This window comes from Pinus tabuliformis, chromosome 7, assembly GCF_031772625.1.
Source record: "Pinus tabuliformis cultivar Carrire ecotype Pingquan chromosome 7, CPIR1, whole genome shotgun sequence".
Taxonomy (NCBI): domain Eukaryota; kingdom Viridiplantae; phylum Streptophyta; class Pinopsida; order Pinales; family Pinaceae; genus Pinus; species Pinus tabuliformis.
In genome coordinates this window covers 994,338,944-994,364,943 of record NC_142293.1, presented here as the reverse complement: position 1 = coordinate 994,364,943, position 26,000 = coordinate 994,338,944, and the positions used below count along the sequence as shown (strand labels likewise).

Here is a 26,000-nt window from a genome sequence, read left to right as displayed (position 1 = left end):
CAGTATGACCCAGAAACTAAGGAATTTGGAAGATTCATTCTTAGATCTATGGGTAGGGATGATGAAAAGGTGTTCATGGCTGTTGATTGATCCATTTTTTGGGCGTATTGATTAGATGAGACAAAATGGCCTATAACACCATTCATTTCATATATAACAATCAATGTTGGACCTAGTTTTTAGATTTTGAAAATACGACATTTAAATGTCGTATATGTATACAAATAGGACAGTTACAAAATATGTGTGCCCTCGGCAAAACAAAGATCCAAGAAGTAAAAAGAAACAAGCCAAAAATCACAAGGGATGGTAATTTCCAGAGTAACATCTCTTAGAATAACATGATGAAGAGGAAATGGGTAATCCCATTAATGTAGTAAATTAAAATCCACAAGAAATATTAGCAAAAGTAGGAGTTAAACAAGAAGGAATAATGGTACCAAGCCTGAAAGGTCTTGAAGCAGTGTGAACATTAGTCCCAACATTGTAGAAGGAGGATATCCCCATTGTAAAGGAGATGGTAGGTTTTAAATAATCCCCTGTATCTGAGAGCTCAAAGTCAAATAAGGAAACCCTAATGAAAGCATAAGAAAATGAGTTAGCAATTGTAATTTCCACTTTAAATCAAGGAGACTAGCGGAAAGTGGAAAAGATGGAAGGAAGAAAATGGTAACTAAGTATCTTCACTTAGTCCCAATTTTCATTTTTATCGTTTTTTTATTTTTTGATAGTTATCCTTTTGGGAACTAGCTTTTGACTGGTATGGGTGAATGTTCTATGAGCATCTACAAAATGTAATTTATTTATTTTTTTAATTAAAATTACAAGTTTTCCTTGGGAAAAAAAATATTTGAGGAAAAAGATTTTGTAAAAAATTGTCTATGTTAAGGCCCTATAAGCATTCATTATTATTTTGTTGTTGTATTAGTTTATAAGCGATATGTATGCATGTATGTATGTATGTATGTGATAGAGGACCTAGTCCTAGGATATTGATGTCTTTTCATGGTATTGGATTCATTGTAAAAGGAGTTTATTCCTTTTAAAATTTTCTATGTTAAGGCCCTATAAGCATTCATTATTATTTTATTGTTGTATTAGTTTATAGGCGATATGTATGTATGTATGTATGTATGTATGTATGTATGTATGTATGTGATAAGAGGACCTAGTCCTAGGATATTGATGTATTTTCATGGTATTGGATTCGTCGTAAAAGGAGTTTATTCATGGTATCCCATGGTAGGTTGATGAAGGAAAGGATAACCATACAAATAAGTATTATGGTTAAATAAAAATTTCATCTAGGTTTATCAAAATTCATTGAAACGATTATGCATAAAGAAATATTGTAATACACTTGTTCACTAATATGTGTTGTAAGAATGCTAAAGGTTTGGTGGTGGCTAGACAATGCTAACATAATGACAAGGAAGAACAGATGAAGAGGATTGTATTACTAGTGTAAACGAGGAAGCTCTAAGGAGCATTGATGTAGTGAAACAAATAACCTGAAATGGTGTAATGTTTCTAAAAATAACACCCAAAAAGGTGTGAAAGATTAGGATGGTGTTCATTTAAGGGGGAGAGGATTATATCACCCCTAGAAGTTAACCCATCTATTGATATTGTAATTTTTATTAATTATGTTATTGATCCTTGTATTGGGAATATAAATATAAATGGGAAAAAAGACCTAAAATAATTGTAATTAAAATTAAATAACAACTAATGAAGAGGTGAAGCCATGATATGAACTACGAGAACCCATGAGAACAAGGGATGGAAACACAGGGGATTTGGGATTTGGTGAATTAATCATTTCCAATGAATTATTGGCTATTTCAAAAGATCATGAGATCTAAGATTGTTAAAATTTCTCTTAGGAAAATATTTTGTGGGAATGTGCGGAATTAACTTCCATATTTATGGAAGTTGCAAGGGTGTGCCCCAATTGTCTTATCTAAGATATGAGAATAATACCACTAAAATACATCTAAGGTCTAAAGAGAATCTTCTTCTTTGACCGAAAGACAACCCTTATAGGAAATCTATTAGATAAGTTGAAACATGAAAGAGAAGAAAATAAAAATAAGTATGTGAAGGAAGCACTCATGTAGATGAAGGAAAACGAACCCTTAAAGGAAGAAGCATTGGCATTTCCCATAATCATGCACAATCAAAAGGAGAATTCATGAAAAATAGTGCACCCCTAGAAGCAAAGGAATAAGAGAGGAGACTGGAGAGAGAGAGGAAGCAAAGGAACAAGAGATATATATATATATATATATATATATATATATATATATATATATATATATATATATATATATATATATATATATATATATATATATATATATAATATATATATATATATACCCTCATGGCTTCATGGTCTGGTATGGGGGTGGCTAAATGCAAGAAATGTTGTAGTGCAAATGAGACTATTGTGGGATGGAACATGGCTCACTCTTAATCAATTTTAGGGAATTGAACCTATAATGTAAATAATATATAGTGAAATAGAAATTATGTTAACCAATTGTTTATCTGTATGCTTACTTATTGAATGGATATGATGGCATTTGCATTATTTGTTTATGACACAAGAGGGTAAATCAAGTTTTAATGGATATGATGGTTGTGTAATAATCAATCCATGCCTACTTATATAACCTTATGTGCTCATTTGTTGTGCTCTCAAGAGAATATGACTATTAGACTGATTTCCTAGCTATTGTGAATGTCTACAACTATTACAGACTATAATCAACTAAGAAGTAGGCTTGAGAAGATAGGGGAAATCAATCCTCATTCTCTTGGATAGACATGATGGCTTGTTGGTTATGAGGAAATCTTAATGGGTTTAATCAGTACGATTGGTCTATTCTAGATAGACTAGAGGAGCCTTGTGACTGTTGGAGAGATGAAAAGGTCTAGTTAATTATTTGGACCCAGATGTAAGAAAAACAACCTTGACAACAAGGTGAAGATTTAGATGAGAAGTGTCTTCATAGAATATCTAATCATAAGTGTTATATAGTACACTAAATAAATCTATAGCTGATTGGAAGTTTGTTAAATAGTATAAGGTGGACTTTGTGTAAGGGCATTTATCCTTTACTAGGCCAGTTGGAGTATTTAACATCCAAGCTATATGATCGTGTGGATTGACGATCAATTGTATGGTTTCCCTATTTTGGATAATACGATTGAAGGCCTCGAAAGATGAAAACTATGTAGTGATCTCTCTGGTATAAATTGAGAATTTGATTGGTTATAAGAAGTGAGGCTAAAGCGTTTGGATGCCTTCATGGTTGGTGAAGATCGTTATAGCTCAAAAGTTTTCTAGGGAGTCTGTTTCCCTATTAATGTCCTTTTCAACACTAAGAAGAAATGAAGATTCCCCCCTATAGGCATGCCTTTCCAAAGAGAAAATTCATAGATTGACCTCTTTAGTTTTAGTTTGACCATAAAAATTTGGGGAACAACCCCCTTTGTATTATGAATGATAAGAAATTCTAGTATGAAACTCCCCTTTGGTTTGGAATGTTGAGAAATTTGTGGATTGGAAGGCTTTGGCCTCAACCTTTAGTCACATGATCAACATATAGGCTATGTCCTAGAGCTTGTATGATGGGGCATATTCCCAGGAGGAAGGATATCAGTAGTTGGAGGATCATATACACATTAACAAGGATAACATAATCTCTTGACATTAATAGACCTATACATATATCAATCAAATAATAGGGAATTTTTTTGTTGTTCAATAGTGATGTATTGCCTACGGAGGTGTTGGTAGATTTATAGGTAGTATTATGAGAAAAATACTCGATATGGCGACCCCAACAAGTCCACCAAATTAGAAAAGTTATTCCCTTGGTCAACATCTGTTGATTGGGTCAGAATGTAGCTGGAAGTGAAGAAAGGATTTTGTTTTACCGAGGCCCTGATAACTTAATAAACAAAAAAAAAAAGTGATGGGAGGTGCATTCATTAGTAAACATAATGGTGGACCCTATCAACAAAATGATAATGTGATATTATCCTATTAGCGTATCGACGTAGGCTAAGTAGAGAATTTGTTGTATGTCCCAATGGCCAAAGGGTTATGGCCTATGGGAAATATTGGGATGGCGTACATTAACCAATGAGGTAAGGACATGTAGGTCATGGGTGGTTTCAAGTTTCCATGTATCAAAACCATGGCATGTTGATGTGGCATGTGGACTATAACCATTAGAAGACTTATGAGGTATGAAGAGAAACTTTTGATCTAACCAAAGGACATCCCAGATAGGAAATATGCCAAAGAAGCTAACGTTTGAAAGAGAAGAAAAGACAAAGAAGCATGTGTATGAATCAATCATGCGTGTGAAGGAGAAAATACATTCAAAGGAAGAAGCACTAGTGTGTGCATGAAGCATGAGAAATCAAGAAGTAGCAACACTTACGAAAGTAACGAGACAATTAAGGAAACCATAGAGAGATCACATGAGCTTCATTAGGGGGAGGAATACCATACCATGTGCATTCATTTGGGAGATATATATCGAGGAAAAAAACCATAATGTATTGCGGGATATATAGGGGGTAAAGGGTTTTTATATTGGGAGGTATAAGAAATGGAGCTCAAAGTTAATGAAAAAATATAAAGGGGTTTAAAAAATGTTAATGAAAAAATGGATACCTACAATATCTAGTGAAATTAGGGGTTTTTTAAATTGGGAAGGTGTATTGGGTTTGTATTATTAAGGGATTAGATTTTTAGAGGTATTTTCCAATATGTAGTCAAATTAAGGGTGTTGTTTAATATACCACAAAAGCACGTGATATGTCAAAGGTTCATTGAGTGAAGCCCCTGTGAGAGAGAGATAAGGAGAGACACAAATAATGTAAGAGAAGACAAACACTTGTGAGAGTGCGGGAGCATAAGATAGAAATATAGACAAACTAGAATAAGATTGATGATTTGATTGGATGAAGGAGAATGGCCTTCATGACTCCACCTTATGTTATTGTGCAATATCTTCCCTCATGGCTTCATGTTCTAGCATGACGGTGACTAGTTGCAAGAAATATTACAATGCATATGAGCTTATGATGGGGTAAAATGTGGCTACTCTTCATCAGTTACAGGAAGCATTTGGGTATAATCAAATAAGTGCCCTTCGAGACTTGAACATGTAATGTAAATCATATACAATGAGATAGAAATTATGTTGACCAATTTTTTATCTATATACTTTCTTACTAAATGGATATGATAGGATTTTTATTATTTGTCTATGAGATGAGAGGGTAAATGTGGTTTCAATGGTTATGGAGGTTGTGTAACGTTCAATGTATGATTTCTTATATATCCTTATGTGATTGTATGTTATGCTCTTAATAGGATAGGGGATTTAGACTAATTTCTTGGCTATGGTGAATGTCTATGCCTATTACATGCCATAATCAAGTACGAATTAGGGTTGAGAAGACATGGGAATTTAATATCCTTAGTCTCTTTGATAGACATGATGGTTTTTTGGTTGTGAGGATATCTCAATGAGTTTAATCGGTAAGCTTGATATGTTCTATATATGCCAGATAAGCCCTGTGACTATTGGATAGATTAGGAGGTCTCGTTAATGATTTGGATCTAGATGCAAGAAGAACAACCTTGAAAATAAGTTGAAGACTCATATGAGAAGCGCCTTCATAGAATATATGATGTTACATTTTATAGATTTCACTAAAGAACTCTTGACCTAGCTGGAAATATGTTGAAGAGAATAAAGTGGCCTTTGGGTGAAGATGTTTAGCCTTGACTAGGCCAACTGGTGTATTTAGTAGTCATGGTGTATTCCTGTTTGAATTGACAATCAATTGTATGGTTTCCATGAGTGGGAGAAGAGGATTGAAAGCCTTATAAGAGGCAAATTGTGTGTAGTGACATCTTTGGTATTACTTTAGAAGTTGAGTGGTTACTAGCAGTGAGGATGAAGTGCTTTGGTTCCTTTAGGTTTGATGAATATCTTTTCAGTTCAAGGTTTTGTAGGCAGTCCAATATTGTGGTGTCAAAGTCCTTTTTAGCCCCATGATAGACTAAATATTTCCCCTTGTATACATGCCTTTCCAAGGAGAAAATTTAGAGATAGACCTCTTTAGTTTCAGGATGACCATAAAAAATTGGGGAATAACCCCCTTTGTATTCAAAATGATCATAAATTGCACTATGAAATCCCCCTTTGGTTTGAAATTCTTAGAGATTTAGGGATTGGAAGGCTTTGGCCTCAACTCCTGGTCATATGGGCAATACAAGAGCATGTAGTAGTGCTTAGGTGATAAGGCTTATTCATGGGAGGATGGATATTGGGTGTCAAAGTATCAAGAGACACTAACAATGGCAACATGAACTCCGAACATTGATAGACCCGAAAGATATCAATTAACTGATGGGGAATTTCCTGTCATTCAACAATGATATGTCAAGTATCAGGGTGTCGGAGAAAAAATCCCAATACTGAGGATCTTGAAAAGTCAATTAGCTAATATAAGTTATTTGCATCAATCAACATCTATTGATTGGGTTGCAATGGAACTGGGAGTGTATGAAGGATAGTGTTTTACTAGGGGACGAGTAGCACAATAGACATAAACAAAAAGCAATTGGAGGGATATCCATTAGTAAATAGGAGGGTAGATCCTCTCGGTGGAACAATTACCGGATATCATCCTATCAACATGTTGGGCTTGGCTCATTATGGGGGTATGAGATTGTTGTCATGAAATTGTATTAAATATTTTCACATGCCTGTCAGGTGGAATGGGGGTGTGAGAATGTGTGGTATAGTTTTAAGCCTTCTTTTATGTAACACATTTAGTGAGAAGTACAAAATGCCAACTCGACTATATAATGCAATAGTGGGTAGTAATTGAACTATTCCCATTTTATGCGTTTTGAACTTAAAAGATTTCTCTTGTAACAATGCATTGAAAATTCTTAATTTGCAAACAATGATGTCATCTTATGTTATATGTGCATCCACATGTTGGTCCTTAGTGACTTTAACTATACCAAAGAATATGTCATTTGCATCCCTATACCTAACAAGATATGTTGATGTTATCGAAAACGAAGTTCTTAAGGTCCATGAAACGACAAGGCATTTTAGAGTTCCTTTTATTAATATACATATAAAACTATTTTGTTTGGAAAGTGTTCCCTTTAAACTTCAATCAATTTTCCAAAATACATTAGTAGTACACATGGCCCATTTACATGTGTTGTGCAACTCTCAAAGACAAATAAGTAATGACAGAGATTTTATTTTGGCTAGGTTGTACTGATGAGAGGGTATTGTGTGTTCAAAATCACCCAAGACCTACACCTAGGACAAATTAGTTATGTTTTCCTTCAGGGGTCTCTGCTCTAACATGCAAAGGTTGAAGTGCTTGCTAAACTAAGATCCCATTGGCACATTTTGTTAATTCATTTATGAAAAGCAAAGCTCTCAATTCCTAAATATGTGTACCTTATCTCAAAATCAAGATAAAGGACATACAATTGCAAAGCTAGGCCAAATTAATATGAATGTTCTCTAAAATACTCAAGGTTGAAGGTACAATTGTATCACTCTCAAACCATTGGGCTAGTCATGGTTATGTATCCATTCACAATCTTGTAGGGACCCCACCTAATGCCTAGAAACACTCCACAAATTTATGCTCTCGAACTTTGGGATGATGCATGCATATACAAACTTTGATGCATTAGTTTTCTAAGAAAACTATGACGTGGAAAATCTCCTAAATGTGAAACATTTTCAGATCTCATTTTTATTGAATTACTAGCAAACTACAAAGCTAATCTTAGTTAAGTATCCATACTTAATGTCCTAAAATAAAAACTGACATTTAAAAATAAATTAAAATGTAAGCTAATAATAATAATAATAATAATAATAATAATAATAATAATAATAATAATAATGCACCTATCAACCCGTGTAGATCAATACTAGGAAATTTGCAAGTGATTAACCATTTTGTCAATTTAAAGTTACAATGAGTTGAATTTACAGGGGTAGATAGAATAACCGAAAGGAGACTGTACTAATTTAATTAATTTAGGTTTATGATGCGAGTCGAAGAGAAAATTTATAATGCATAGTCATGTGGTTTCATAGGGATAAGCGAGTAACAATAACACACATAATTGAAGAAGATGCTTTAAACTATGAGAGAGTAACTCGCAACAATTAAGTTTGGAAAAGTAAAATAAAACAAGGGACGCTGCATGGCAGCAAGTCCCTGCCTTGAGCTGGAAATCTATTTTTGAGAAATGGTACATGAGAAACAATACAGTCAGTGCAATTTAATGCTTCAAAGAAACATTTCCTCTAAATGCTTGTCCAAAATGCAACACCTGAGGCAAGATTTGGTAGAGGGGCACCCAGTGCTAAGAACACAACTATAAATTGTTTATCACAAATGTAGAGAGATGGTGGAACATTGAGCAACAATAATTATAGATTGACAGCAAAACCATTTTACTGGCCTGGTTGATATTATGTTGTTAGTTGGTTGTAGCATGAAAGTTATAGCTAGATTGGTTGATATTACATTGTTAGCTGGTTGTAGCATGCAAGTTACAGTTACATTGAGCATGCAACAGATCATGGATAACAAAATAGAAGACAGTCAATGAAACTCCGAAGCAACCATACTATAACAACTCACAATGTTGTCTCAAATTAAAACAACATGTTATTTTACTTTCCCACAAATGCAGAGAGGAAATAAATATCTATTTATTACTAGCAGGCATCACTGAACTGAAATCCATTGATAGGTTTCAAAGATGCATATAAGAAACCTGCCTAATAAACCCATTTCTCATTCTGGTTCCTATTCCCATCTTGACACTAATTATTTCTAGTACATTACCAATCAATTTTATATGCTAGGAGGGGATTGACATTTCTTATCACTCAAAACCTCGAGCCCTTTCTCTTGCCATTCCTATTTTCCATTATGTTGTCTGTTACTGGTAACATAAATTTGCCAATGTACCACATATTGAAATTCAAGATAAGTAACTTCAAGCTGCATATCAAAATTTGTTTTAGATGAGTGAACTATGCTAGTGTAAGTAACAAGGCATTTTAGAGTTCCTTTTATTAATATACATATAAAACTATTTTGTTTGGAAAGTGTTCAATTTAAACTTCAATCAATTTTTCCAAATACATTAGTAGTACACATGGCCCATTTACATGTGTTGCACAACTCTCAAAGACAAATAAGTAATGGTCGAGATTTTATTTTGGCTAGGTTGTACTGATGAGAGGGTATTGTGTGTTCAAAATCACCCAAGACTTGCACATAGGACAAATTAGTTATGTTTTCCTTTAGGGGTCTGTGCTCTAACATGCAAAGGTTGAAGTGCTTGCTAAACTAAGATCCCATTGGCACATTTTGTTAATTCATTTATGAAAAGCAAAGCTCTCAATTCCTAAACATGTGTACCTTATCTCAAAATCAAGATAAAGGACATACAATTGCAAAGCTAGGCCAAATTCATATACATGATCTCTAAAATACTCAAGGTTGAAGGTCCAATTGTATTACTCTCAAACCATGGGGCTAGTCATGTTTATGTATCCATTCACAATCTCATAGGGAACCGACCTAATGCCTATCAACACTCCACAAATTTATGGCCTCGAACTTTGGGATGACACATGCATATACAAACTTTGATGCATTAGTTTTCTAAGAAAACTATGACTTGGAGAATATCCTAAATGTGAGACATTTTCAGATCTCATTTTTATTGAATTACTAGCAAACTACGAAGCTAATCTTAATTATGTATCCATACTTAATGTCCTAAAATAAAAATTGACATTTAAAAATAAATTAAAATGTAAGAAAATAATAATAATAATAATAATGATACACATATCAACCCTTGTAGATCAATACTAGGAAATTTGCAAGTGAATAACCATTTTGTCAATTTAAAGTTACAATGAGTTGAATTTACAAGGGCAAATAGAATAACCGAAAGGAGACTCTATCAATTTAATTAATTTAGGTTTATGATGGGAGTTGAAGAGAAAATCTATAATGCATAGTCATGTGGTTTCATAGGGATAAGCGAGTAACAATAACACACATAGTTGAAGAAGCTGCTTTAAATCGTGAGAGAGTAACTTGCAACAATTAAGTTTGGAAAAGTAAAATAAAACAAGGGACGTTGTATGGCAGCAAGTCCCTGCCTTGATCTGGAAATCTATTTTTGAGAAACAGTACATGACAAATCGTATAGTCAGTGCAATTTAATGCTTCAAAGGAACAATTCCTCTAGATGCTTGTCAAAAATGCAGCACCTGAGGCAAGATTTGGTAGAGGGGCACCCAATGCTAAGAGCATAGCTATAAATCGTTTATCAAAAATGTAGAGAGATGGTGGAACATTGAGCAGCAATACTTATATATTGACAGCAAAACCATTTTACTGGCCTGGTTGATATTATGTTGTTAACTAGTTGTAGCATGAAAGTTACAGCTACATTGGTTGATATTACGTTGTTAGCTGGTTGTAGCACGCAAGTTACAGTTACATTGAGCATGCAACAGATCATGGATAACAAAATAGAAGATATTCAATGAAACTCCGAAGCAACCATACTATCACAACTCACAATGTTGTCTCAAATTAAAACAACATGTTATTTTACTTTCCCACAAATGCAGAGAGGAAATAAATATCTATTTACTACCAGCAGGCATCACTAAACTGAAATCCATTGATAGGTTTCAAAGATGCATATTAGAAACCTGCCCAATAAACCCTTTTCTCATTCTGGTTCCTATTCCCATCTTGACACTAATGATTGCTAGTACATTACCAAACAATTTTATATGCTAGGAGGGGATTGACCTTTCTTATCACTCAAAACCCTCGAGCCCTTTCTCTTGCAATTCCTATTTTCCATTCTGTTGTTTGTTCTTGGTAACATAAATTGGCCAATGTACCACATATTGAAATTCAAGATAAGTAACTTCAAGCTGCATATCAAAATCTGTAGATGAGTGAACTATGCTAGTGTAAGTGACAAGGCATTTTAGAGTTCCTTTTATTAATATACATATAAAACTATTTTGTTTGTAAAGTGTTCCCTTTAAACTTTGATCAATTTTCCCAAATACATTAGTAGTACACATGGCCATTTTACATGTGTTGCGCAACTCTCAAAGACAAATAAGTAATGGCAGAGATTTTATTTTGGCTAGGTTGTACTAATGAGACAGTATTGTGTGTTCAAAATCACCCAAGACTTGCACCTAGGAAAAATTAGTTATGTTTTTCTTCAGGGGTCTGTGCTCTAACATGCAAAGGTTGAAGTGCTTGCTAAACTAAGATCCCATTGGCACATTTTGTTAATTCATTTGTGAAAATCAAAGCTCTCAATTCCTAAATATGTGTACCTTATCTCAAAATCAAGATAAAGGACATGCAATTACAAAGCTAGGCCAAATTAATATAAATGATCTGTAAAATACTCAAGGTTGAAGGTCCAATTGTATTACTCTCGAACGATGGGGCTAGTCATGGTTATGTATCCATTCACAATCTCGTAGGGACCCCACCTAATGCCTAGCAACACTCCACAAATTTATGGTCTCGAACTTTGGGATGACGCATGCATATACAAACTTTGATGCATTAGTTTTCTAAGCAAACTATGACATGGAGAATATCCTATATGTGAGACATTTTCAGACCTCATTTTTATTGAATTACTAGCAAACTACGAAGCTAATCTTAGTTATGTATCCATAATTAATGTCCTAAAATAAAAATTGACATTTAAAAATAAATTAAAATGTAAGAAAATAATAATAATAATAATAATAATAATACACCTATCAACCCATGTAGAGAAATACTAGGAAGTTTGCAAGTGAATAACCATTTTGTCAATTTAAATTTACAATGAGTTGAATTTACAGGGGCAGATAGAATAACCGAAAGGAGACTGTGTTAATTTAGGTTTATGATGGGAGTCGAAGAGAAAAATTATAATGCATAGTCATGTGGTTTCATAGGGATAAGCGAGTAACAATAACACACATAATTGAAGAAGGTGCTTTCAACTCTGAGAGAGTAACTCACAGCAATTAAGTTTGGAAAAGTAAAATAAAAGAAGGGACACTGCATGGTAGCAAGTCCCTGCCTTGAGCTGGAAATCTATTTTTGAGAAACAGTATATGAGAAATAGTACAGTTAGTGCAATTTAATGCTTCAAAGGAACAGTTCCTCTAGATGCTTGTAAAAAATGCAGCACCTGAGGTAAGATTTGGTAGAGGGGCACCTGGTGCTAAGAGCACAGCTAGGACCAATAGCTAGGTGAAAGGCATATAAGGCACACCCAGTGATGCTTGCCAAAAATGTAGTCCTGGCCGACACCATCAGAAAATCTTGCATCCCAACCCTGTAGCTATGCTCTGCTTTTAATTATAATGGAAAAATAATATTTGGTACTGTCGTAGTTATTTGACATGTATTCATATTGAAGTGATTGTAGGCGGGACGAGGCTCCTAGATTGCACGCTTAAAGTACCAGAAAAACAAATTATTCAGTGTGGCTATTACGCTAAGAGTAGGTCAGATGGCTGCTCAGTCTAGAAAGGAGGCTTCATGGTCCCGCAGCTCTTCCAGGGTAGAGATAAAGGGTATTTGTACAGTTTTTGGCCGTGGGTCTAAAGGTAATGACACAAGCACTTCACGAAGAGCTAGTTCCCTAACTCTTCATTCACATTGATGAAAAGATTTCTAGAGGCTCTGACATTCTCATATGGGTTATTATAATCCCTAAATAGATTGGTTCTGAGAGGAGCAGTGGGTTTAGAACCAAGGCATCTTTTCAAGGTTTCACAATTGATTCGACGGCTGTGAATAAGTGATGACATTGATCCGGCATGTATCAACAACCCAAAACAAGGGTATAAGTTTCACTCGTTATAGGGCTTAACCAAACATCTCATGACACCAGCTAATTAGATTTGTCACTGGAATTGGTTGTCGTGGACACACGGGTAGCCAAGATGCCGTAAGGGGTGAGCTTGCTCGTAATAAATTACCCTTACTTTCTCAAGCGCCTAGTACCTTACCTTCTCGAGCTTCAAAACTGAAACATGAACTTGAGTAGTAATATATAGAAAATAGGAATAGCTATAAATAGTCATAATAGGAATATTGTAACTGCAACCATAACAGTAACTGCAACAGAAAAAGGACTTGGCTATTGGATCTCCTCGCCCGCCAGCCAATAGAAATCCAAATCGAAAGTTAGCGGGAAAGTAAGCAGAACAGGAATAAGAGGAATATTAGCGACCAAAATATGATTCTTAAGTGGGTTCACGAGCATGAGTAGAAAAAACATGAGTAGAAGCACCACTGGTAGCATGGGCAGTAGTAGGACACCAACAACATCAATATCCATTGATTTATATGGAGCATAAGTAGATCCAGAAGTATATGGAGCAATCATAAAACCACATTTGGCATTTCCAAATAGAGAAAATAGGTAGATAACAGTCCTTTAATACGTGATATGGCCAATCTCCGGAGTCCCCGTTAGGGGATAAATATTCTTTTTCTCTCGAGAGGAAGTTCCTACATGAATATATAAAGTCTCCCACATATAAATAAGGGTATCTTAACGATTTGTTCTAAAAAAACAATTTGCACTAAAAACAAAAAGTAAATAGTATTAATAATAAGCAAAAAAAAATAAATAGTAATAAGCAAAACTAATATGAAGGCCACGTGGGCTTGCATGGGCTTGCATGCTGAATAGGTGCACCCTCCGAAAATGGCAAACTAATTCATTATGTCGACTTTCAAAGCTAGTGGTCTATGTCGACTTTCAAAGCTAGTGGTCTATTTAGTTGTAGAATGAGCTAAGAATGAGTATGTTACAGATCTTGCTACAGACCTACGAAGATAAAGCCGAGATAATGCCAAATTTAGTGAGATAAATCCATTGCGACTGCAGAGCCGGTTGGAAAACCAAAGCGTTCCGTTGGAGTTTATTATGTTACAGGTCGAGTCACCTAGTGCATCACCTTGTATCGTTCCTTCGAAGACTCCACCTTGTGTGTTTCCACTGCATTCCATTGATGAACGGCCTATTCAGATATGGCGGTCAGCCGGGTACGTGATAAAACTTGTTGTTGAACTGAAACCGTGGGTAAGTGCTTGCCTACCCTATTTTCTTTTTATATTTCCTAAGAGCATTAGTGAGGAGCCTTAACTATATACCTTATTTTATTTCTTGCCAACGTGGCTTAATGAGCAACTTATAAGGAAAGGAAGGCCAAGGATAAGCAGTTAGTATTGATATAGTGTTTGATTGAGATATTTTAATTATTAGTTCACAAAATAAAGTGCTCTACTGGTTTATTATTGCAGATGGTGTTTTTATTATTGCAAATGGTCTTTTCTCTGAAGTGTTCTTTTCGTGGTGATAAGAAAATTATTGATGGCACCCAGAGGGCTGTGGAAAAGGCTCCAAGCATACACGAAATGGTGAGTAACCATTTGAATACCTTTTTAGTGATAATTATAAAGATAATTGCATCTTGCAAGTTGTGGAAAAGGCTCCAAGCATACACGAAATGGTGAGTAACCATTTGAATACCTTTTCAGTGATAATTATAAAGATAATTGCATCTTGCGGGGAAGCTATTTTTGGAAATTTATTTGAACTATGCATTATCATAATAACTAGGAAAATGAAACACAAATACACACAAAATATTAGATATGGCTATCCGGGGCATAACTTTCAGGTTATCCCAGGACACAATGAATAAGCAAGGATAGAGTGGTCAATCGTACAAGCACAGACTTCATGCAATTTCTCTAATGTGTATATAGTATAGGCATAGACTTCATGCAATTTCTCCAAGTTATACCCATTATAAATATGGAAGGAAGAAACTTCATAAGCAGATGCCTAAACAATGAGTATGGAATAAACACTTAAGATCTCCAAAATCTAGCAACATTTTTTTTTTAAACTGTAGCAAGAAATATATTTCATATTAAAATGCGCAAATATATTTCATATTAAAATCTACATTTGGAGCGTAGCAATACAACAAAGTTTACAAAATTGGCTCAGTTAACCTAGAATAGACAGTTATTCTCAGTATCTAGAGTAACTGATCTATAACTCTGTGAAGTTCTTTCCTATCCTGAATAGTGATTGAATCCCAAAATACGAAATTTGTCTGAAATTGAAAAAATATGAAGAAATATCTCCGCACCATGAAGATTGGCAAATTGAAAAATATGAAAAAATATCACTGCATCATGAAGATTGGAAAAGCAGCCTTTGGGACTATGATTCTTTGTACAGATTTTAAATGGTTTTCTTTTTTTATCTTTTACATGATTTTATATGGTTTACCATTAAGCACTTTTCGTTCAATATTTGGGGCCTTTGTACCTTTCATATCGGTTGAAGGCATGGCTACACCTGCAGCAAATGCTCTACTTGCTTGGGGATTTAGGAATGGAAATAGCAATTTTGCAGGGTTGGAAGAGAAAGAACCTGAATTCTATCTTGCCTCTTCCACACTTAAAGAACTGTCTGTAGTTTCAAATGCACATGGCCAATTTTTTGGTTCCTCTGGTTCCTCCTGTAAGTTGATTTTTTGATTTTTTGGTTCCTCTAGCTCCTCCTACAACAAGTTGTCTAGTTCCTCTGGTTCCTCCTTTAAGTTGTCTTGCTATTCCAGTAAATTGTCCTTCAAATCTTGTTAATGCAGAGCATGGAACATATAGATTGCAAGCTATGGTAGGCGTACAAGACAGAGCATTTAGCCTACGAACATGTAGAAAGCTATTGCCACTACACCAGTCCATGCATGCACACAACCATGTGTTGTGCCATGTGTACTAATGAAAGAGAAATGTGCCATGTGTATTGACCATAGACAATGTTTTACAAAGCATAATATGAACCAAATAATATGGAAATAGCATTTAATGTTTGTTAACTAATGCTAGCATTAGTTTTTGTTTTGAAAATGCAAATTCCAAAAACTTATGAACTCAAAAAATTATAGGAACAAGATAGCCATTATAAAAGCAGCAATTGCATAGATCTGTCAGCCATAACCACAAATGAAAATATATATAACCTATGTTTTGCCTCCCACCTTGGGAAGAGGCCAAATAAAACAGTAAACTACTATGTACCAAAAAACTTTTGGTATACTCCCTCAACCGGCACTAAGAAACAGGTCAACTAATGTTAACATCATGGTTTTCGATTACTATAGTCCCATGCCATCGCCAGATGGCGGAGACTAATAATGGTGGGTGTTGAAATTTCTACGTGGCTACCCAACAATTAATTAAAATTAAAATAAATAATACAAGCTATGGAGAACTGAAATGCCCAGAAATTAAATAAAATAAACTAGCATTTGCACCACATGTTGCAAAAGAAACGCCTTAAGGCAATGATATGAAAAACAATAGCATAGAAGAGAGAAGTCAAAATTTTATGCAAATGACATAAGAAACAACAACATAGAAGAAAGAAGTCAAAATTTTATGCAATTTTGTTTCTTTACCGGTGTTTATTTTTTATCATCAACAAATGGCCAATTCGAGCCAATGCTATTCTACATTTTTTACAAAGAAAAATCAATAAAAGTCAAAAACAATTATGGATCTAGAATTGAATCTCAACACAGAGGTGTGCCTTACTCTCTAGCATGTATGAGTGGATATCACAATGAGACTTTTCAGAACATTATATACCTTAGTGTCAGACAAGGGATGAACAAAGAGGAATCCCAGATAAAATGGAGACTTCTGGCTTATTTTAAGTTTGATACATTATAAATGCTACATGCTTTTTCCAACCCTAGCGTTGCTTCTGATCCTAAAAGAATTCCACAATGTTCAGATTTTTATTGAGAGGTGAGAAAGTGTTAAAACATGTGTACAAACTCATAACGTTAAAGAGGAGTATAATATAAATATAAGATTTATCCCACGTGTCTATCTAGTCCTGGAGCCTATAATACAATTGGATGGATATAAACTCAATTACATCTTAGAAATCATGGGAAGACAATCATATGGATGGAAATGATAAACATACATAAAGTTGAAAAAAGTGAATGCATCATTTCTTGTGTGCAGCATATGGACACCCACAGGGAGATATATTTTGAATAACATCACTCCTTGGAAAAATCAAAGAGAGTGTATGCAAATTGTCACACAGAATAAGCCACGACGTTGTCGAGAATAACATGCTGTTAAAAATTAAGTACCTTATTCTTCAAATGATCAAAGTATTATCCAAACTTATACTGTTCTAGAATCTATTAGTTCCAACGATGTTTAAATTATTCTTCATTGTGGTTGTCTTTTTATTTCTGGTGTTAATAATAGTTTGTATCTTATACCAGGAAGGTCAGACTTTTATAACTTTCTAGGTCCGGTTTTTATTTCAAGCCTTTTAAAAGTCTTTTGGTTAGTTTAAAAAGTATGATGTAATGTTGTCATAGAGTCCTCTATTACCAGAAAGCTGACCGATAGACTGGTTTTTTCTTCTGTTCACCAAATCGCTCTGCACTTACACTCAGCCTGTATAAGAAGTTGCATGTTTTTTTTTTATATTAAGAACATATTGAGAACTTGAATGATATCTACTTAAAACTTGAGAGTCAATATTATGTTTGGTGGTTCAATAAATCCCTGTAATTTTCATTCAACCAATTTTCGTGATTTAAAAAAAAAACAACAACAAATACAGACACCCAAACCTTTAGAGTTCATAACATTTTTCCAAAAGTTTTATCCCATGCTTCAAACATAACTGCGGGAGGATTCGCCCAATCACAAAACAGTGCTGCGTTGAAACTTTCCCAGTAACAAAACAGCTTTCCTCTGCACCAGGTACAAAATTATTCTGCCATTTTGGTCATCAATGTCGATCAAAATAGTGCAGTAAAAATTGCAGACAAGTACAAATAACATTTTCCTCCAATGAAAAGCAAGTGGCTCCTTCATAGCAGATTGAAATTGCAATACTCCAAAGACAGATGAAACAGTGATAGAAGGAAACAATGTGGCTCATGGATTTTTGGGTTGCAACTGTCTGAGAATTTTTAGTCCCATTGCTTCCCATTGAATTCTTCACCATCATCAGGGAACAACGACAATGTAGAAGAAAATCACGCATTAGAAGATTGCATAGTAACCAACCTTTGTTTTTGGATTAATTGATTGTATCTGGCAGCCATTCGTCTCCCTGTATAAAGTTTCCAACAGTATACATTCCTACATTTCTCTCAGGTATCTGATTAGACCATGGCGTTCTTCCAGAAACCTTAGCCCCCGGCCCATAATTCTGGTATTCCCCATAGTAAAGCGTGTTAAGAGCAAAGTCCTCTATCCACGGCCATCCCTCAAGGGTAATGGCCTCTCCCAAATATGAATTTATGCAAATTGCTTTGGAGTACATCTTCCATGGCCAACCCAAATAACCTTTGTAAATTTTTGGGTTGGCATAGTAAGCCCTCATATATTCTTCAGTTCCATTGATAGTGCAGTTATGGAAAACAAATCCTGTGGGCTCGGCTGGATCTGTTCGACCCTGTGCAGTGACAGGATCTGATGATCCTTTGTCTGAGTTTATTTGACGAGGACGCAGCAGAATGAGACAGTTTTTAAAGATGGCTGCCGAGTCTCCAAATATGAAGTCAACAGTGCCTTCTATTCTGCAGTTTCTATAGAAGTGACGAAGAATATGAGTGTACAATGTATCCTGGTGGCCAAGAAAGGCACAGTTGTAGAAGGCAGAGTGATCACTATCTACTCTTAGGGCTACCGCTTGTTGACTACCTGGCCCTGCTGCATTTTCGAATGTTATATCCCGTGCTAAGAAGCCATCAACATTTACAGCTGCAATTGTGAAAACAAATAAATTAGCAATCCTCAACATCTAAAACAAGATTTAGTGGGATCGAGGAATATGGATTGATTGAATTTTCCTTTGATAAGAGTTCAAAACCAAAGAACGATGGTAATTGTAAGTATTAAATTCCGTCTTTGTTTAGAAATAGCATACACATATTTATCTAGTTATCAGAATAAACAGAGGATCCGATTTTAGCATATGCCCATTGAAATTTCTCAAACTTACAAACCCCAATGCATGTTGAAAGACATTACACCTATCATATGAAAGGGTTCCAAATATCTTATTCTTAAAATGTAAAACGATAATTAATTTTTTTGCTGCTTTAATAGGATGAAAGAAGTGCAGAATCTGCAAAAATAAATGTTATTGCTCTCTTCTTTTCAACAACCTACAATCTGAAGAAAAGCATTATTTCTTCCCTTGCAAATGACGGATTGCATTCCAAGCACTGCTGGATTTTGATTGTTTCCTTCTCCTCTCATTTGTATTTTGTTGATGCTTTCTAGATCAGCATTCCTTTGAAAGGGAATTAATCTGGGTTGAACTCAAGTAGAAAATTTCTCTCTCATTAATTGGATGGTCATTTTCACAATTGATTGTCTCCAAAGAAGTCTTGTCAGCCAAATCTCTACCTTTCCTCAGGCTTTTAAGTTTAACCAGCATGCAGGTCCTCAGTGTTGTGGTTTGGCATTTTTATCCAGTAGTTCTTAGCAACATGGCAGAAAGGGCACACTTTATGTCCATGCAGAAGGAATTGGAAGCAATGGTAGTGGATTCCTTGGCCACAGAATTGAACAAGCGTTTAAAGCCCTTTGGGTTCTGCAAGAAGACCCATAAAAATCTGCAAATGTATCAAAGAGAATTGCTTCCTAGATCATACTTGTACAATAAGTGATCATAGTATAAGGTCATTTGATTGTGAAACCGTTGTGGGATTCAATCCAAGTGACCTGAATTTACTGTAGATAGACGTCCTCTTTGATATCCATGTTTATCTCCATTCAGGGGCTAGAATGTCACTAGGGCATCTAGAGAATAGCTAAAAGGAGGGAGGCACTCTTTGAAGAACTGAAGACGCCTTTAAAAAAACAACACATTCACTAGACAAAGGGGCCTATGGAGGCAATCTAAAAAAGGAAAAGGGCCAGATAGGAGTTTCCCGTGAAGAAAGAAGACAAGTCCAAAAATGCTCTCAAGGAAAAAGGGATGAATGCCAAACTGTTTGTACAATGGGTTATGGAACTGTTTGTTTATGCTAAATCATACACTGTAGCATGAGGAATTGGACTGTCTCAGCCTACACGCAGTCAGGTGGTAACGAGGTAGGCCCCAAGATTTCAACACCATATAGTACTATAGGTCTGTTAATTGTGTCAAAAAATGCATCTCAGAAGAGATGTCCTGAAAATGCATATGGAAGTATTGTCGGTCAAGCATGGAGAGAGACCTATAACCCTTTCTAAGTTTGGGATGAAAGACATGCCTTAAGCTAAACCTAAGGGCTATGGATCAGATCCCATAGATGTATAAGCAATGGTAATCTCCACCTCGCTTCCTTTGAAGAAGAAGTGGAAGTTTGTTAGGGTGCTCTTGGATATTTAAATCACAACCTCAGTTTCACTAAGGTTCACCACCATCATTCTATGACCATCACATTGGCAGGGGCATCAAGCTATCTCTGAATGTCCCTAGGGGAGGAGGCTAAAAGGATCAGATCCTCTACAAATAAGAATAAGGTAAACAAAACATGGTGTAAAACGTAAACATCTCCCTTGTGGAAGTACTCGCTCGGTTATGCTCTAACCCATTAATGTATATCCCATGGAATTTCATGAAAGCAACTATGAGACACTCAAAGATGCCAATTTCACGTAGTCTCCAGAACGATAATTCCCTTGGAACAGAGTCCAAAAGCCTTCTAAAAATCCACAAAGAAACAGGACTTTAGATGAGGGACGTCAGCTTCCTTGATAATAGCACACATGCTAAAAATGTGGTCACTAGTTTCATAATCTCTTCTAAGACTTGGTTGCCCCATAGCTTTGAATTTGTTCCTCTATATATGTTGAGAAAGCCACACATTCACGCTCATAACATAGAGTTCGACAAAGGCACGCCCAATCATAATATTCCTGTAATTATTTCTATCAGAAATATCCTTCAATTGGAAGATGGGGTGGATGATATTTTGAGACCATGAAGAGGGAAAGCCAATGCAAATTCAACTTGCAGACCTTACTCATCTACTTCTTTGTTGGTGCTCAAGATCCTAACAGCTCTTTTAATGTCTCTTGGGGTGAATTAGTGACAAAAGGTGACAGAGGAGAGAATATGGACTAAGGTTGACCCAAAAAATCACAGAGGGATGTGGTCCGCAAGAACCATGTGTAATGATCAAAACATGTTGGAAGAGCAGATTTTCCAATTTCAATTCAAGGCATCTCAAATCTGCCAGGAACCACACCATGATCAAACACAATAACAAAACCAAACTCAGGCAAAGAAATAAATTCCAACTTAATATGAAGAGGAAGAGGAACAATGATGAGCATTACCAACAGTTGCAGAGCCATATGTACTTGGAACACCAGGCAGGGACTGTGGGCTCGGCTGGATCTGTTCGAGCCTGTGCAGTGACAGGATCTGATGATCCTTTGTCTAAGTTTATTTTACGAGGACGCAGCAGAATGAGACAGTTTTCAAAGATGGCTGCCGAGTCTCCAAATATGAAGTCAACAGTGCCTTCTATTCTGCAGTTTCTATAGAAGTGACGAAGAATATGAGTGTACAATGTATCCTGGTGGCCAAGAAAGGCACAGTTGTAGAAGGCAGAGTGATCACTATCTACTCTTAGGGCTACCGCTTGTTGACTACCTGGCCCTGCTGCATTTTCGAATGTTATATCCCGTGCTAAGAAGCCATCAGCATTTACAGCTGCAATTGTGAAAACAAATAAATTAGCAATCCTCAACATCTAAAACAAGATTTAGTGGGATCGAGGAATATGGATTGATTGAATTTTCCTTTGATAAGAGTTCAAAACCAAAGAACGATGGTAATTGTAAGTATTAAATTCCGTCTTTGTTTAGAAATAGCATACACATATTTATCTAGTTATCAGAATAAACAGAGGATCCGATTTTAGCATATGCCCATTGAAATTTCTCAAACTTACAAACCCCAATGCATGTTGAAAGACATTACACCTATCATATGAAAGGTTTCCAAATATCTTATTCTTAAAATGTAAAACGATAATTAATTTTTTGCTGCTTTAATAGGATGAAAGAAGTGCAGAATCTGCAAAAATAAATGTTATTGCTCTCTTCTTTTCAGCAACCTACAATCTGAAGAAAAGCATTATTGCTTCCCTTGCAAATGACAGATTGCATTCCAAGCACTGCTGGATTTTGATTGTTTCCTTCTCCTCTCATTTGTATTTTGTTGATGCTTTCTAGATTAGCATTCCTTTGCAAGGGAATTAATCTGGGTTGAACTCAAGTAGAAAATTTCTCTCTCATTAATTGGATGGTCATTTTCACAATTGATTGTCTCCAAAGAAGTCTTGTCAGCCAAATCTCTACCTTTCCTCAGGCTTTTACGTTTAACCAGCATGCAGGCCCTTAGTGTTGTGGTTTGGCATTTTTATCCAGTAGTTCTTAGCAACATGGCAGAAAGGGCACACTTTATGTCCATGCAGAAGGAATTGGAAGCAATGGTAGTGGTAGCAACATTTTTTTTTTAAACTGTAGCAAGAAATATATTTCATATTAAAATGCGCAAATATATTTCATATTAAAATCTACATTTGGAGCGTAGCAATACAACAAAGTTTACAAAATTGGCTCAGTTAACCTAGAATAGACAGTTATTCTCAGTATCTAGAGTAACTGATCTATAACTCTGTGAAGTTCTTTCCTATCCTGAATAGTGATTGAATCCCAAAATACGAAATTTGTCTGAAATTGAAAAAATATGAAGAAATATCTCCGCACCATGAAGATTGGCAAATTGAAAAATATGAAAAAATATCACTGCATCATGAAGATTGGAAAAGCAGCCTTTGGGACTATGATTCTTTGTACAGATTTTAAATGGTTTTCTTTTTTTATCTTTTACATGATTTTATATGGTTTACCATTAAGCACTTTTCGTTCAATATTTGGGGCCTTTGTACCTTTCATATCGGTTGAAGGCATGGCTACACCTGCAGCAAATGCTCTACTTGCTTGGGGATTTAGGAATGGAAATAGCAATTTTGCAGGGTTGGAAGAGAAAGAACCTGAATTCTATCTTGCCTCTTCCACACTTAAAGAACTGTCTGTAGTTTCAAATGCACATGGCCAATTTTTTGGTTCCTCTGGTTCCTCCTGTAAGTTGATTTTTTGATTTTTTGGTTCCTCTAGCTCCTCCTACAACAAGTTGTCTAGTTCCTCTGGTTCCTCCTTTAAGTTGTCTTGCTATTCCAGTAAATTGTCCTTCAAATCTTGTTAATGCAGAGCATGGAACATATAGATTGCAAGCTATGGTAGGCGTACAAGACAGAGCATTTAGCCTACGAACATGTAGAAAGCTATTGCCACTACACCAGTCCATGCATGCACACAACCATGTGTTGTGCCATGTGTACTAATGAAAGAGAAATGTGCCATGTGTATTGACCATAGACAATGTTTTACAAAGCATAATATGAACCAAATAATATGGAAATAGCATTTAATGTTTGTTAACTAATGCTAGCATTAGTTTTTGTTTTGAAAATGCAAATTCCAAAAACTTATGAACTCAAAAAATTATAGGAACAAGATAGCCATTATAAAAGCAGCAATTGCATAGATCTGTCAGCCATAACCACAAATGAAAATATATATAACCTATGTTTTGCCTCCCACCTTGGGAAGAGGCCAAATAAAACAGTAAACTACTATGTACCAAAAAACTTTTGGTATACTCCCTCAACCGGCACTAAGAAACAGGTCAACCAATGTTAACATCATGGTTTTCGATTACTATAGTCCCATGCCATCGCCAGATGGCGGAGACTAATAATGGTGGGTGTTGAAATTTCTACGTGGCTACCCAACAATTAATTAAAATTAAAATAAATAATACAAGCTATGGAGAACTGAAATGCCCAGAAATTAAATAAAATAAATAATACAAGGTGTGGAGAACTGAAATGTGCGAGCCAGCTTCATGGAAAATATATAAAAAAAAATGGACCCGTAAGAACACACGCTCCTTCACTGGAAATGGAAACTACTTCACGGAAAATAGAAGGTCCTTCACTGTGAGAACACATGCTCCTTCATTGGAAAACGAAAAAGTTGGGTGAATCCGTGAGAACACACGCTCCTTCACTGGAAAACTAAAACAAAAAAGTTGGGTGAATCCGTCAGAACGCTCTCAGGCCTTCATCGTGTGGAACTAGAAATGTCACTAAAACGAAAAAGTTGGTTGAATCCGTCAGAACACCCTCAGGACTTCATCTTGTGGAATTGGAAATGTCACTAAACGAAAATTTTGGTTGAATCCGTCAGAATGCTCGCAGGCCTTCACGGTGTGGAACTGGAAATGTCACAGACGAGACGTGCATCGGGAGAAGGGTGGGAGTGAAAACCCCCAACCATCACAGTATTTTCACTCTGGCTCGAGAGCCATCGTTCATCTTCTGGATTTCTGTGCTTGTCTGAATAGGAATCTACACAGACTTTGACGTACAACCTATAGAATAGATCATGTTCAAGTAAGGTCGTGCTTTATGAATTCCCACTGCCCCTCTTATATACACATTCTTCTTTCCTTCATGAAACACATGTTGTAAAACAACAATGTTTATGTTTTGCTTCCGAACATGTTGCAAAACTATATTTTACAACCATTCTAATTCTATTTTCACTTGCATTCTTGTGTCTTTTGTCAATCGATTCGCTTCCTCCTCAAAATTTAACATCTTCCTTCATTCCATTTTCAATATATTAATAAATTTAGTGTTGTTCCCCATCACTCCTTGCCGTCTATTAATAAATTCATTCCCCAAAACTTACCAAGGCCAAATATTTAGTTGGTTCCACAGTTGCATAAAACACATTGAAAATTCCACTGGAAAAAATGCAAAAATTGATGGAGGTTCAAGCAATAAGATGTCATTGCATTGGAAAGAACACATTGTCGAGCCATGAATCTCCTGAATATTGTGTAGATTTGGTGGAAGATGGGAGTTTTAGTTTGAATACATTGAAACCAAGATTGCATAACTCTTTAATATCCCTAATCTTGGGTTTTGGAACCAATTATATGTAAGAGAAAAATTTTAAGAGCTAAATTTCACCCATGGAATACTTTTGTATATTTTTTTTCCCAAAAAAATAAAATTACTCATTTCCATTTCCATTTACTAATTTCTATTTTTTACTTTCTTTTTTACTTACCAAGGCTCTTAAGGTTCTAGAAGACAGTTCATGTTGATGTTCTGCATACCCTCAAATAAATTTTGGTGTTGGGTTAGAATTACATGAAATAACATGTCGAGCAATGCCGCTTTGGACATGAATTTGTAGAAAGGAATCAAGTGTTATTGCATATCCAACCCTATATGTAGACATCACTCAAGGAGAATAACCAAACTTCATACTCTCAAATATATTTTGGTGTTGGGTTAGAATTACATGAAGTAACATGTCGAGCAATGCCACTTTGGACATGACTTTGTAGAAAGGGATCACATGTTATTGCATATCCAACCCTATATGTAGACATCACTCAAGGAGAACAACCAAAAGAAGTTAGTTATTAAGTTTTATAGACCCTACATTACACTAAAACGGATATGTCCAATGGCTCACAAATTCGCTCTATCCAACCATTCTAAGCTCCACCATGCCTTTCATGTGTCCTTCTTGAAGAAAGTTCTCAGGTATAATTGTAGAGTCCCATAATTGAATGAGGAGGGTTCCATTTGGTTGTTTCTTGAGGCTAT

The 26,000-nt window shown here is 35.5% G+C and overlaps 1 non-coding gene across 1 annotated transcript; it reads right to left on the bottom strand.

Annotated features, from left to right (window-relative positions):
* Positions 1 to 24,551: 24,551 nt before the first annotated feature.
* Positions 24,552 to 24,777, bottom strand: LOC149250938 (small nucleolar RNA U3). The gene has a single exon (XR_016267622.1). It is a non-coding gene; the product is annotated as a small nucleolar RNA U3 (small nucleolar RNA).
* Between the last annotated feature and the right edge of the window lie 1,223 nt (positions 24,778 to 26,000).